The sequence below is a fragment of the Tursiops truncatus genome, chromosome 1, assembly GCF_011762595.2.
Source record: "Tursiops truncatus isolate mTurTru1 chromosome 1, mTurTru1.mat.Y, whole genome shotgun sequence".
NCBI classification, from domain to species: Eukaryota; Metazoa; Chordata; class Mammalia; order Artiodactyla; family Delphinidae; genus Tursiops; species Tursiops truncatus.
In genome coordinates this window covers 23,292,359-23,307,653 of record NC_047034.1, presented here as the reverse complement: position 1 = coordinate 23,307,653, position 15,295 = coordinate 23,292,359, and the positions used below count along the sequence as shown (strand labels likewise).

At 48.0% G+C, this 15,295-nt stretch overlaps 1 long non-coding RNA gene across 1 annotated transcript in view; it reads left to right on the top strand.

Annotated features, from left to right (window-relative positions):
* LOC141278028 (uncharacterized) overlaps positions 1 to 15,021 on the top strand; it is a 29,594-nt gene extending 14,573 nt beyond the window's left edge. Inside the window, exons 3-6 of the long non-coding RNA XR_012330153.1 lie at positions 252 to 336; positions 7,148 to 7,343; positions 9,790 to 9,859; positions 10,773 to 15,021. This is a non-coding gene — a long non-coding RNA (uncharacterized lncRNA). The remainder of the gene's footprint in view (positions 1 to 251; positions 337 to 7,147; positions 7,344 to 9,789; positions 9,860 to 10,772) is intronic.
* Positions 15,022 to 15,295: the final 274 nt, after the last annotated feature.

Here is a 15,295-nt window from a genome sequence, read left to right as displayed (position 1 = left end):
TGGGTAAGTAGGCAAGCGTGCCGAGACTGTAGCCTCAGCGTTGGTCCTGGAGCCGATGCTGGACCCTGCGCACCTCAGCTGCTTCCCTCCCTCCCTCCATGGCAAAGGCCTGTGGGCCTGCTTCCCATCTCTGACCCTGTGTGTGACATCCCCCATCCCGTGTCTCCACCTGCAGCACAGCCCTTCAGCTGACTTCATGTTTCTTATGGATAAAATCTCTCTGAGTGACTTCTTAACTTTTATTTTCTTAGAACCCTTTCTTCGCACAAAAATCATACAAGAAAACTCAGTCTGCGAGGACACAAAAGTGGAGCAGCTCTGACTGAGTGGAGGGAGGTGAGTGGCCTCTACCCAGCAGAGCCCTGCCTGCCCCCTCCCCGACTTCAGCGGAAGTGCTTCTTGGAAGTTTGTTTAGACCTTCCTGCCCACGGCCCAGTCAGGACTTCCTGTTTGTCTCCCTCAGGGCTGGCCAGAACAGGAAGTCCCACCCTCTCATCCCCAGCACAGCTGTCAATCAATGAGAGCAAAAAGAATGTTCCCCATCTATACTGAGTCCCTAAATATACAGCCACTAAGATATTTTCCACCTGGAAGACTACGATCCCTGTCCCCCGACCCACCTCTCAAATGCCCTGACGTGAACTTGCCACCTGTGAGACAAATGTTCTTCCTGGCCTGCCTAGGAGAGCTTTAAATAGACTCAGAGTTGAAAGGAAGCTTATGGTTACTGAATCCATCTCCTAAGGCAGGGAAGCATTCCCTATACATCCCCACCAGGCTCTCTTTGGACGCCTTCCATGACGGGGAACTCACTATCTCACAAAGCAGGTGTCTCCCTATTAAAACTCTAATCTGTCTCCCTGTAACATTCCCCCACTGGCCCTGCTTCTGGAGCTCAAACAATAAGTTATGTAACCTATACTAAGAGGAACCTGGCTCACTCCAGGCCAGTCTGCTCCTTCCCTATGCCACTCTCCTCAGAGGCCTCTTATGTAGACTGGTACATTGGTGGCCCAAGGAACCACGCCTCCCAGTATCCGTGGAGATATACCTGTCTATCCTCCTGTCTCATTGACTCTGGGATTGGCCATGTGACTTGCTTTGACCAATTGAGATATTAGCCACATGAGGCTGGATTAACACTTGCAAATTGGGGCTTGCCCTCTTACAGAGTTCCCTCTTAGGAGACAGCTACCACGCTGTTAGGCTATTGAATGCTACAAGGCCGTATGAAGAGAAGCTCTGGAAGACGGCAGGCCGTTTTAGATGTTCCAGCCACAGGTGGGCGCCCAGCCGCGTGCCACCACATGAGTGACCTAAAAGATTCACATGGAACGGCACTGCCCGGGGGAGCTCAGCCAACCCACAGAATCGTGAGAAATAATAAATGGTTATTTTAAGCCACTACATCTTGCAGTGGTTGTTATGCGGTGACAGATAACCGAAAACCACTGATAGGATTTTCCTGGGAGCAAGTTTCTGGGATTAGTATAGCCAAGACTTTTCATCCCAGGTCAGACATTTACAAAGAGCATAGACCAGCTGGCTCAGCTGTGAGATAACAAACATCTTCACTGGGGATACTGGGAGCCCTGCCACTTGGAATTAAATTAGAAGGAGCCAGTAGGAGATGGGGGGTAGGTAGGAGCCTTTGGCTGGAGCGAGTCGGAGAGCCCTGGCTGGATGACAAATCATGCAGAACAGCTTGGCTTTCTGCACAAAATGGAATTATGCTTTGGTTCAAATTTTTTGCCACTTATAAATTACTTTTTATTTTATTACCCTCCAAACTGCCATCCAGACAGACTTGGAGGCTGGTTTGGATGTGCCAGTTGCTTTCCAAAGCTGTGAAGGCGCAAATCATGTGTCATCCCCAGTGGTTTGTGAAGAGACGCCTTTTCTTTCCAAAAAAAAAAAAAAGCAATTTGGGTACACGTGTGGTAATGACTTACAAGTGGAAAAACAGCAAGATCCGTTGGGGATTATAACAACATCCTGAATAGGGAGAATTAATGTGAAATGTTCTAGAATGAACGCTGCCCCAGACTCCACGCATTCGCTCCATACGCGTTATTTGAGCGCCTACAATCCCTGCCTTCCCGGAGCTCACCGTTCAAGGGGAAAGACTGACAGGTGAACCAGCAGGTGCAATGTGGTGTGATAATGGGTAAGTTTGGGGTTAGAGAAGCACCTAGAAGAAGGCTGACTCCTAAAGAAGCTGTATCTAAGCTGAGAACAAAGGGTCAATAGAACAGCTGAACAAAGGGAACGGACATTGAAAGGCAGAGATTACTAGTTCCTACCCAATATCTATCCATCACTTCCTTATGGTTAGAATATCTTCTTAGCCTGGGGTGCAACGCACCCAGCTAAAACACTCCCTTGTTTCTAATAATGAATAATGAGATATAAATGGAAGTTTATATAGACTCTTTGGAAGGAATTCTGTCTCACCTAGGACCTGTCTAGACTCTGTACCTGATGGCTGGAATTCCAGCAGCCATTTTGTACCATGAAGCAAATTTGAGGATAAAAACCAACTGCTAAGAATGGTAGAGCAGAAAGTCAAAAGGACCCTGGGTCCCTGACAACTATGAAGCAGCTGGGCCAGCCCTGGAGAGCCTCCCACCTAGCTACTTTCACACACAAGAGAAATAAACACCATACTCAAACTACTTATCAGTTGTGTTGTTGTTGCAGCATGCCTGGTCCTAACAGATACAACTGCACGTACCAAGGTCCAGAGGTAAGAGAGCACATGGCATGTTTCACACGCTGCAAGTGGCTCCAAGTGGCTGGAAGTCAATCATGGTGTGTGATGGGGGAAGGCGTGGTGGGAGGGCCTGGAAAGGGAGGCAGGGTGAGGCTGGAGTTCTTGGGATGATGCGGCGCAGAGGGAAATCGTAATTGCCGGCCCTGAGGAAGGGTTTTTAAGAAGTGGTTCTCCTCTTCCTCTTCTCCACATCTGGAGAAAGGATGACTTCCTGTTCCCCCAGAGACTTAGGACTAGGAAACAAAGTGTCTAAGTCAAAGAGTGTGTCTCAAAACTGGAGACCTGGTCACAGATGACTGCCCTCATGACTTCTAAACTAAATTAAACAAGGCTCTGAGCCCCTTTCCCGGGTGGTGCCGCTCAGCCTCCCCCTCCCGAGAGCGGCGCAACACTAGAGAGCAGAACTTGCAGAAACCAGGAAAGGATTCTAGCCTTCCATCACGGGATCGTATCTGAGATGCCCACTGCCAGGCTGGCGTGGTCCACGGGCAGCTTTGTTTCTGTCCAGCTAAGGCTGGGAACAGGGATCCCCATGGAGGAGCCCAAGTCCACAGCTCACTGTAAACGGCCTCCTGCATCCATGGGCCACCCCTGCAGAGGTCTGACAGCTCCCAGGCTCCAAGAGAAGCAGGGCTTGCTCCCTGCCACCCTCAGAAACCCCCAAACACAGCCCCTCACCTTCCTTGGGGAAACTTCTTCACCTGCTTCTGGATCAGCCCCTCCCAGCACCAGCCCTGGCCCCTCCTCCAACCCAAAGGAATTCAGCTTGAGTCTCCTGAGGCCTCAAACACAAAAGAGATTTACCTCCCACCTTTCTATCCTTTCTCCCTGCCATGGGGAAAAGGATGCTATAAGGAACTCTTTTGAAAACTCAATTAGACGTCTCCCACCAACACTGACAGAAAGGGCCCCTGAAAATGATGCGGGCCGAGAGCAACTTGTCACACCAGACAGCGAGGAAGCAATCGAAGACAGCTAGGGGGCTTCCCTGGTGGCGCAGTGGTTGGGAGTCCGCCTGCCGATGCAGGGGACGCGGGTTCGTGCCCCGGTCCGGGAGGATCCCACATGCCGCGGAGCGGCTGGGCCCGTGAGCCATGGCCGCTGGGCCTGCGCGTCCGGAGCCTGTGCTCCGCGGCGGGAGAGGCCACGGCAGTGAGAAGCGAAGAAAACAAAAAACAAAAAACAAAGATGGCTAGGGCCAGGGCCGAAGGACTCAGGAGCCAGGCTGAAGAGGTTCTCCCTGGCAAGAGAGACAACAGTATGTATCAGTGAGGACAGTAACTTCAAGAGATTGAAACAGGTCAAATATATTTGAGTCTGTGAGTCTGTAATGATAGTTTTAAGAAAAACAGAAACTAATTGATAATCAGTTGAGGACGCTAATAAACTATTTCATTACTTCCAAACTGACAAATAAAAGGAAAAACTCAAGCAAGAGACAAGGATAGAAAGAAACCACTCTGTTCTGAGTAAATATATCCCAAGATGCTAAAGAAGAAGAAGGAGGAGGAGGAAGAAGAGGAAGGAGTTTAGCCTGTAATGACTCTGATGTCATGGAAACAGGAAAAGCAGCAGCTTTCCACAGGGGAACTGGGGACCGCAATTTCTCTGTACCTCACTGGTCAGCGGGAGGTCTCTGTGGGCTGGAGCAGGCAGGGCCTCCTAGAATATGGTCCCCCAGAGAAAACGTCCTGCCAAAGACAGCGGGGTGCTCTTGGGATGGGAGAGCAGCAAGACTATTCCAGAAAGCATGTGGGCATTTTCCCAGAGTCCAAAACAAGCTATTTTACACAATGCTGAGTGATGTAAAGAAGATGGCCCCTCTGTGGGAAGGATGAGAACCGAGCAAAGCCATCGAGTTTGGCAGTTTGCAGACTCTGAATATCCTTCAAGGGAGATGACTCAGGAGAGTCACGAGTTGTCCCCAGACTACAGTGGGAAGGGTCAGCCAGCCCAGCAGGAAAGTCAGAGATGGAAAGTTGACTTGAGGATGAAGCAGGGACAAGGGAACTTCTTTTCAGCCATTTTTTTTAAAGCAGAGGCAAAATACCGTAGTGATTAAGATCATCAATTCTAGAATCAGACAACCTCGGCTGAATCCCAGCTCTGCCAATTACTAGCCGCGACCTTGGGCAAGTTACTTCATTTCCCTGTGCCTCAGTTTCCTCAGCTGTAAAATGGGATATAATAGTGGGAGATGCTGGAGCAGCCAAGCATTACAGAGTGGACAAGACACGAACAAGAGGACGGCGGAGCAGTCATGACATGAGAGGGAGGCCGTGAATTTTCAGGTTGGTGACTGTCCTGGTCTTCCCCAGGCTCAATCACTTAGGCCTGAGCTGGCAGCGATAAGCATCATCTCATTTAAACTTCTCAGCCCGCATGAGGCGGGAACTGAAAACAACCAGACTCACAGGATAAACATCTCTGAGACAGCAGTGCTGAGCTGACTCCTGCGGAGTTAGTGACCAGCGTGAAAGCCTGCATGCAGGGCAGGTAGTGACAGGAAATGACAGGGAAAGGCGAGAGAAAGAGACATGGTTGAGTTGGGGCTGGGAGACGGACACCTTGAGAGATCTCTTTCTAGTTTCGGTGAGCAACCTTGCCGTGTACCAGCCTGGTCTGTTCACTTTCCTCCCTTAACCTCTTCTTTATTCGAGGATGGACAGGGGTCCAAACACCCAAGAGAAATACGAAGAGATTCCAAGGCCCTCGTTCCCAAGAGACCGGGAGGTCAGTGGACAGTGCTGGAAGGTCTAGGCCACCTGGAGCCAATGGGACAGGGAAGGTGGGGGCAGGAAGGGATGTTGGTGAGTGTGGGGAGAGTGAAGAGGAGGGTGGGCTGGGAAGGGAGGTAGAGAGGGAGCTGGCAGACACAGAAATGCAGTATAATTGGAAGTGGCTACCATTGCATCTGACACTTTCATTGTTCAGGTGAGACAATTGAGACCCCAAAGGGCCAGTTGTTGACCACAAAGCTCATCTGTACCCCAAAGGGGAAGGACAGAGGTGAGAAACACGCGAAAACTAGGTCGACACCTCTCCCGGAGACCCCATCACGGAAAAAAAGGCCAAAAGATCCCTGGCTCTGCCCCAGTCGGGTGACTCTGGAGGGTGGTGCTTGAGGGAGGGCCCAGGAGTCTAGGGTGCATGGGTGCAGGCCCGTCCTTCAGGGTTAGTGCCGCCCTTTCCCGAAGCTCTCAACTCTGCAGGGAAGTTCGTGGGTTTAACTGCTATTCAGTGTGTGAAGTAGGAGACAAGAGACTTGGAAACATATGAACACCTGCCCGGTGGAGAGAGGACAAGGTGGCCCTTGTTATACACACGCAGGTGGGACTCAGGCCTGCTCCAGCGAGGCAGGCTGTCCCCACCAGGCATGGACTACAGTCACCGTGGAAACCTCCCCGTAAAGGACTGAATGACCTGCATTTTGAGTTTCATCTCCCGACATAGGAGTTTATCAGTAGAACGCAGAAGGCAGAGACAGGGATGGGTTTTCTCTTGTTTCAATGCCAGCTGAGCAGCATTACGGAGCCCAGGAGGCAGCCGATGAGCTGCTCTGGTGTATGTATGGAGCAAGGGCATCTCCTTGAGCCATCCTCTGCCATTGGCCACTCTGCTTTACTCATACAGGTTCCAGGTGCTGCGTCAGGTACCGAGGACAGGAAGATGAGTAAGGGACAAATCCTGACCCAAGGAAGGGCACAGTTGAGTTGGGGAAACAAATACATAAATAAGCCATTACAACCCCATGGGGCACGTGCACGCAGCCCAGAGCGAATTGCTCAATAAAGTAGGTGAAAGAGGGGCAATGGGAGGACGGAGGACTGGAAGGAAGTGGTGAAGATTTGCACAGTCATTAAGGGAGATCAGGGGACCAGGTCAAGTGGCGATGGACGGTTGGATCACAGGCCAATGTACAGGCCATGTGATTTTTCTCCAGCAGGGCTTAGCTAAGAAGGTGTGCTGTAGAGGCTGCAGCCAGAGAATGAAACATTGGTTGGAAGCAAAGATTTAGGCAGAGGAGCAGCTGTGGACATAAAGGCCAGGTCCAGGGTGGGTCCTGCCAGCGGATGGCACCCAGGAGTGGAGAAGAGCCACGGGAGTTGCAGAGGTACAGGCATTCCATCCTGTTGGAGGACAGGCTGTGTCCACAGACACTGCCGTCTCCTGGGATGGAAGGGATGCTGGCAGGAGTGGGATGGAGAAGATGGACGCCGCAGCCCAGCCGCTCAGGGAATTGGATCCCTCTCTCTGTTCCCTCGTGTGAAGCAGGGGTGATAACACTGCTCTCTGGATCCCTGTTGGGGCGTCCAAGGCTGGGCACGTAGTGTGCCCTTCCTTCTTCCCACACTGCCCCGTTTACTTCCCCAGATTACTCGGGAGAGTGGAGCGCCCTGTGCCACGCGGGTACACCTGGCTCGGAACCCTCGCCAGCTCCGGGCTAAGTACGGACATTGAGCCACGACTGAACATTGGTTCTAGACTGCATTCAATGCGTGTTATCATATTAAATAAAGGAATGAGAATTCTTCAAGCAAATAAGAGAGAAAAGGACAGCCTGAAGGAGGTAAGTTGAAGGCTTTTTCCAGGTTAAAATAGCCTGGCGCTCTCTCCTTGGCCATGGGGGGCTGGCAGCCTTTTCAGATGCTGAGCAGGCCCCTGTCAAGCCATTTCCTGCTGGGGTGAATAACAAGCACCCCAAAAGGAGTGTTTAAAGGAGATCCAGTCCCCTCTTTATCGAGAGCGAGGTTGATAAGAGTATACTCATCCCCTCCCCAGCCCCCTGACTGCATCTGGAAGCAGCCGCCCCCCTCCCCACCCCGCAGTGCCACGAACCAGAGTCCTACAAGGAAAAAAGCAGGACTAGCTGAGTCCTCATGCCCTCCTTTGCACTGGAAAGGGGAGACTAGTGGGATCGGCCTCAGCCTCGGCACCAGAAGACCTTCGTTTGAATCCCAGCCCTACCACTTTCTGCTGTGTGACCTTGGGTAGCTCAATCAGCCTCTCTGAGCTTTGGTTTCCTGTCTAGTAAGACAAACAACACGGGGTTGTCGTTGAGGGCCAAGGGTCAGAATCATACTTCTAGAGTCCAAATCCTGGTTTTGCCATTTACTAACTGGTGACTTCATCCTCCCCAGTTTTGAAGCCCAGCCTCGCAGGCACTCCGCACAGTCAAATGACCGTGTGACCCTCCCATGGCCACTCTGGGCATGTCTGGTCCAGCTGGGTCCCTAGGGGCCTAGGAAGAGGGACTATCTTACCCACACGTGTCCCCCAGTCCTGCCTTTCCTGATTCTCCGTGGCCTGCACTGTGTGTGGCCTGCACTGTCTTCCTTTTTCTGCCCTTCACAGAGTCTGCCTGGGATTCTCATCTGGCTTGGATCCCATCAGAACCTCCTAAAGGCTCTCCTCCTGATTCTGTTTTCTGCCTCTTTGGTACCATTTAACCACGTGCTTTCATGGGCCAGAGCAATTTGTATTTATACGCCTTTCCTCCCCAGGATAACTTACGGGCTCTGTCAAATACCCGGGCACAGCCTGCTCACACTGCCTGCCACAGAGTGACCTATCTGTAAGGCAACTGGGGTTATTTGGTGTCGATTTTCCCAGAATTCAGTGATCATTTTTAACTGCCTTATTGAAGTATCATTTGCATAGTGTTCCGTGGTTTTGAGTGAATTTACAGTTGTGCAACCATCACTACAGTTGAATCTTAGAACATTTTCATCACCCCAGAAAGATCCCTATGTGCGGTTGCAGTCGCTCTCTGATCCTATTCCCAGCCCCAGGCATTTTATAATATTTTTACTAAAAAATTTATGAGTCAAATTTTTTTTCCAAATGCTTTGCTTTTGAAAATAGAGCTCCGAAAACATTTTTATAGGAGAAGGATGTTCATTTCCTGTAAGAACATTCTCATAGGAATGTTCTTCTGCTCATTTCTCACAGACTCACTGATGATGCAGGGAAGTGCCGAGTATCTGACCTGGACCCCACGTCCCACAGGTGACATGGGAGTGATGGGCACCCTCCTAAGACCACAGAGTCCCCGCAAAGCAGGGACTGGAACCCTCCAGCTCTCCTTGCCCAGCAATGGCCACTTCAGCAACTCTGTCCCTCTAATGACAGCTATCCTAGTTAACTGGTCTTAATTAAGTTAACTATTTTTTTCTTCCAACTTTTTCTTACCCTCCCTCCACTCAACAGAAAGGCTAACTAGATTTGACTGACTCAGAAACAAACAGCAAAGAGGGAGGTGGAAAAGAAAGGGCTATGAAATCGTAAGTCATTCTCCAAACTTCTCATGCAAGGCAGGAGCCTTCTCCTTGGCTTTCCCACCTCCACGTGGGTCTCCCAGTGTCCAGGAGCTCACAATTGACGGTCTCTGTCTGTCTTTTTTTTTTATTATAGGTTATTACAAGATACTGAGTATAGCTGCATGTGCTATACAGTAGGTCCTTGTTCTTTATCTGCTTTATATATAACAGTGTACGTCCGCTAACCCCATATTCCCAATTTATCCCTCCCCCCTACCATTCCCCTTTGGTTACCATGAATTTGTTTTCTATGTCTGTGAGTCTATTTCTGTTTTGTAAATAAGTTCATTTGTATCATTTTTTTAGATTCCACATATAAGTGATATCATATGACATTTGTCTTTCTCTGTCTGACTTCACTTAGTATGATAATCTCTAGGTCCATCCATGTTGCTGCAAATAGTATTATTTCATTCTTTTATGGATGAGTAATATTCCATTGTGTGTGTGTGTGTGTGTGTGTGTGTGTATCTTCTTAAGCCAATCGTCTGTTGTTGGGCACTTGGGTTGTTTCCACGTCTTGGCTATTGTAAATAGTGCTGCTATGAACATTGAGGTGCATGTACCTTTTCAAATTAGAGTTTTCTCCTGATATATGCCCAGGAGTGGGATTGCACAATCATATGGTAACTCGATTTTCATTTTTTTAAAGAACCTCCATACTGTTCTCTATAGTGTCATGTCTTTGTTTTCCAGGTCCAGAAGACCCATTTCCTCCGACGTGTCCTTATGTGCCATGAACATGTTCTTCTGGATACACTTATTTGTGAGTAGGAGGCTTTGGATCAATGGTGGGGTGGGAGTAGGGAATCCTAACTCCACTGTTCACTAGCTGTGTGACTTCAAGCACCTCCCTAACCTCTCTGAGCCTTGGTGTGCTCATCTGTAAAATGGAACCAGAATCGCCTGCCTCAAAGAATTATTGGGAGAATGCAATAAAATAGTATAGGCCAAACACCAGGTACAAAGTACGTGATCAATAAATGGTAGGTTTTAAAAAAAAATTAATGTATGTACCGCTTAAACTGTGATCCCAGTAACAGCTACCTGATTATACTTCTATATATTACAGTCATATGTATTATACACTTATGTGTATGGGGCCTCTCCCATACACTGAGGACTCTTTCCTTCTGCTGTGAACTGCAGTGTTCTCCCAGCATGTTTTCCTGTCCCCTTTGAGGACAATGCATCCTCACCCTGTAGACGCAGCTGGTCCTTAACCAGTTGCACGTTTTTACAAAGTTCAGATGGTGGGACTTCCCTGGTGGTCCAGCAGTTAAGACTCCGCACTCCCAATGCAAGGGGCCTGCGTTCGATCCCTGGTCAGGGAACTAGATCCCGCATGCTGCAGCTAAAGGTCCCGCATGCCTCAACTAAGACCCGGCACAGCCAAATAAATAAATAAACATAAAAAAATAAAAAGTTCAGATGGCAACGCAGGGAACAGATTGTAAAGGTAAAAACTAGAAACCAGGAAGCCTGGTGAGGGATCATGCAACAATCCAGGGAAAAGATAATAAGGACCTGAAAAGGAGGAGGCAATGAGGAGAAGCTGGGGAGGACAGCCCTGAGAGATATTTACGAAGTAGACTCAGTGGCTTGGCTGTACAGCGGAAATTAACACAACGCTGTAAATCAACTACATTTCAATAAAATATATATTTTATATATAAAAGAATTGGACTCAGAAGAACATGACAGATGATTGCAGAAGGCGGCATGGTGTAATGAAGAGAACTCGAGCTCAGCCAGCCAGGGAGACCAGAGCTCACTCGCTCTCTGCTATGTGAGGACACAGCAAGAAGGAAGCTCTCTGCATGTCAGGAACTGAATCTGCACCTTGACCTAGGACTTCCCAGCCTTCAGGATTGTGAGAAATAAATGTTGTCTAAGCCATGCAACCAACGGTAGTTTGTTGGCAGCCTGAGCTGACTACATCATCCGCGTAAGGTCTTTTAGGAGGCTCTCTGGCTCTGCTGCATTGGTCCATTTGCCGTCCCTACACTAATCCCCCATTGCCTTAATTATTGTAGGTTCATAAGTCCTGGTGTGTGGCGGGCATTCCCCACCTTCCTGCTATCCCTCTTCAGAAGTGCTCTGCTATTCTTAGCCTTTTATTTCTTCCATATGAATTTTTAAATGATTTAATCAAGTTCTATGAAAAACATTGTTCAGATTTTGATAGAAATTGCATTGAATCTATAGATCAAATTGGGCAGAACTGGCATCTTCACGATCTTGAAACTTCCTGTCCAGGAGTTTGGTGTATCCACTTATCTGGGTCGTTAGCATCGCGAACAAAATTTTATAATATTCTCCATAGAGGTCCTGCGCATATTTTGGTAGAGTCTTGATATTCTCTGATGCTTTTATTAGACACTTGATATTCTCCACTGTCTTCAATAGTAATTACATTCCTAATCATTTGCTGCTGGTATACAAAAATATACCGGAATCTTATATCCAGCAATTTTGCTAAACTCTGGTATGATGCATGTCAATAATAGCATATGAATTCTTCTGGCTTTCCTATGTAGCAATCATGTCACCAGCAAATACTGAGTTTTATTACCCGCTTTCCAGTTTCATGTCTCTAATCTCTTTTTCTTTTTCTTATCTTACTGAACTGCCCAGGTCTTCCAATACAGTAGAACTTATGGTAGCAGGGATTCTTGTCTCATCCTTGATTTTAAAGGAAATGCTTCTTATATTTCCCCTATTAGGATTTTATTTCTTTGGTTTTTTATGGATACTTGTTTTCAAAATAATCTTTAATTTAGAAACAGTTTTTAGCATGAAAGTGTTCAAATTTATCAAAGTTAAATCTACTGCCCCCCTTGAAATGGTTAGATGGTTTTTCTCTTTTAATCTGTTAATATGATGTTATATTTGCAGTTTTCTATTACTAGGGCATCCCAGACAGCTGGGATATACCCAATTAAATGTGGTATATATTTTTTTAATGCCATGTTGGTATTTTATTTGCCAATATTTTGTTTAGTGTTTTTGCATCTATATTCATGAGTGAAATGGGACCATGATTTTCCTTTCTGATAAAATCTGTGGTTTTGGTGTCAGTACAGGGAGAGGAAGATGCTGTAATCTGGCTTTAATATCTTTACACAGAAATCTTTGAAAGCTCATTTTTAGTAAACAATCAGGGACTTCCCTGGTGGCACAGTGGTTTAGAGTCCACCTACCAATGCAGGGGACATGGGTTTGATCCCCGGTCCAGGAAAATCCCACATGCTGTGGAGCAACTAAGCCCGTGCACCATATCTGCTGAGCCTGTGCTCTAGAGCCTGCGAGCCACAACTACTGAGCCCGCGTGCCACAACTACGAAAGCCCGCACGTCTAGAGCCCGTACTCCGCAACAAGAGAAGCCACCGCAACGAGAGGCCCACGCACCGCAGCGAAGAGTGGCCCCTGCTCGCTGCAACTAGAGAAAACCCGTGTGCAGCAACAAAGACACAACACGGCCAAAAAAAAAAATGATTTTTTTTAATTTATTAAAAAAAAACAACTAGTGATCAATGGCACCTAGTGAGGACTAGTTTTTTCCCCTAAGTACTCAAAAAATCAACGAACTTAACAATTTTCTGTAGCAATTTCTTGTGGATTGACATCATATTCACCAACATGTAGATGTTAAAATCTGTCTTGTTCCCTCTAAAAAGATCTGGGTGGGTTTTCCCGGCTCCAACCCCCAGCACCTCTCCCCGTTGCTGTCATTCCTCGGAGTCGACCGGCCACTGTGCCTCCAGCACACCTGTGCGACCCCGAGAGCGCCTCACCACCTGGACGTGGCTCTCGGGAAACCCAAGAGCCAGCTGGTACGTGACCTGTGCTTTGGGCCCAGCGCGGGAGGTCCCCCAGGTTTCTTAGAAAAGAAGTAACTTTACATCAAAGACATCATTAGGTTGTGGACTCTTGGCGAGTACACTAATGTTATCCTTCAAACAGAACTTTCTAGATCTGCTTCTGGGCAGGCAGCCCAATGTGAGAGCACTCCGTGGCCAGGCAGTGCCACTCAGGAGCAAGGCATCACTGTCATCGCCGGCAGGAGAATCTCGGGGCCAGCTTTCGGCTCCGGCAGGGCCTTGCCTGCATCAGCATGCTTTGCTCATCCTCTCCACCCCCCACAGCGAGCAGCTGGGCTCCAGGAACCCCTCAGGGAGGAGCGAGGTCCAGCTGTGAAGTTCCAAAGGAAGGAAACACCTGCACCTGGCGTCTCCCAGCACAGCATCCCTGCCTTTGCTCCTTTCGTGTTCTGGCTGCAGACAGGCCACGTCATCACCACGTGGGGCCCCTCCTGCTCCTGCATGGAAAATCACGGAGGTCCCTTCTGCTGGACAGGCCAAGCCAGGCTCTGCTCTGGGTTAAAGACAGGGCATCGCTCTCCACAAGACCTAAGGGGTTTCTGAGCACTGAGATCATAAGATAAGGTGGCCAGTTCCCTAAAGAGAAAGGGTTTGTACTTTGTCCCCTTGCCCATTCTCTTATCCCCTTTCCCTCCTTCCCCTCTAGAAGGAAAGAAGAAAGGGAGAAAGGAAAGTAGGAGCAGGGAGGAAGGAAGGAAAGGAGGAGCGAGGGAGGGAGAGAGGAAGGAAGAGAAGAAGGAAAGAAGGAGGAAAGGGAGGGAAAGTGGGAGAAAACTTCAGGCAAATAAAACCCCATGTCTTGAATTTCTATGAACACAGGAAGTGGATTCATTAGTCAGGGTAGCGGGAGGTAACCGAGGCAGCTCTGAGGGTGGGAGGGCAAGCTGGCCGTGAGGGTTGATGCCAGTAACCTTTGGCAGCTCAGTGGACACGCCATGCCCTGGCAGGGGGCTGCACTGAGCTGCCGCGAAGAGATGAGCCCTGTACACCCTCCCTGGGATGGCTAAACCTGCAGCCCCGAGGCTGCTCTGTGCTCCATGAGCTGGACTAGCTCCTTCCATGGAAGTATCTGTCATGGCCCTGGTTTCCTGCCCAGCCCCTGACGGATACTTTCCCCATCACCCCAGCCAACCCTTACCTTCACCACTAACCAGCTTTCATCAGGACAAAAGAATGAGAAAGAGAATGGCCCTGTCTGTCTCAAAACACTTCTGTGATGTTTATTTTTTCCATTATAAAAGAAGTAGCCAGAGGAAGTATGGAAAAGTACAGGAAAGTTTTAAAAAGAAAGAATTTACCCATAGTTCCACTACTCAGAGACAACTGACATTAATATTTTGGGGAACACTTATGCCCCACGTAACACCTTTTAATTTTTTTCCAATTTAAGGAGATAGAGGTAAATAGGTATTAAACAAAATAACAATTATCACAACAGAGATATTCTTAGTAAAAGAACTGTCCTCCTTAACTTCCTAGCTAAGTTTTCCTTAAAAATCATTCTCCTGAACTATTATAATGTGGTGGTGGGGAGAGTCTCTTACTCTCTCTTCTCATGCTTTCCAAATCAGTTCTTTATTTATTATTTGAATTCTTATCCATCACATTCATGTTACTTTGAGAGATTACAAATTTATTCTCCAATATCTCCAACAGCCTCAGAAAGAGAAGATCTTATGCATATGTACAAATCTAAACCCAATGTGGCAGATTGAAGATGGCCACAAATTCTTGGACAAATTTTTGTGTCCCCCCACCCCGCCAAATTCACATGTTGAAGTCCTAACCCCCAGTTCCCTAGAAGGTAACTGTTTTGAAGACAGAGCTTTAAAGAGGTGATTAAGGTAAAATGAGGTCATTAGGGTGAGCCCTAATCCAATATGACTGGCGTCCTTATAAGGAGAGGAAATTTGGACACACACAGAGACACCAGGGATGTGCCCAAACAGAGGAAAGACCATGGGTGAAAGTGGCCATCTGCAAGGCAAGGGGAGAGTCCTCAGGAGAAAGCAAATTTTCTGACACCTCGGTCTTGGTCTTCCAGCCTCTGGAACTGTAAGAAAATAAATTGCTGTTGTTTAGCTTACCCAGTCTGTGGTATTTTGTTTTGGCAGCCCTAGCAAACTAATAAAATAGCTGTGCAGCCTTGGACAAGTTACTCAACCTTTCTGAACCTCAGATCTCCATATATAACCTGGGTCATCACAAAGGTAAGAATCAACATATGTGATACATAGTGCTCTCCAGCATTCATTAAGTGGTTAAATCAAGGTGCAGAGTGGCATAGCTAGAATGCTTCCTTCTGTATATATATATA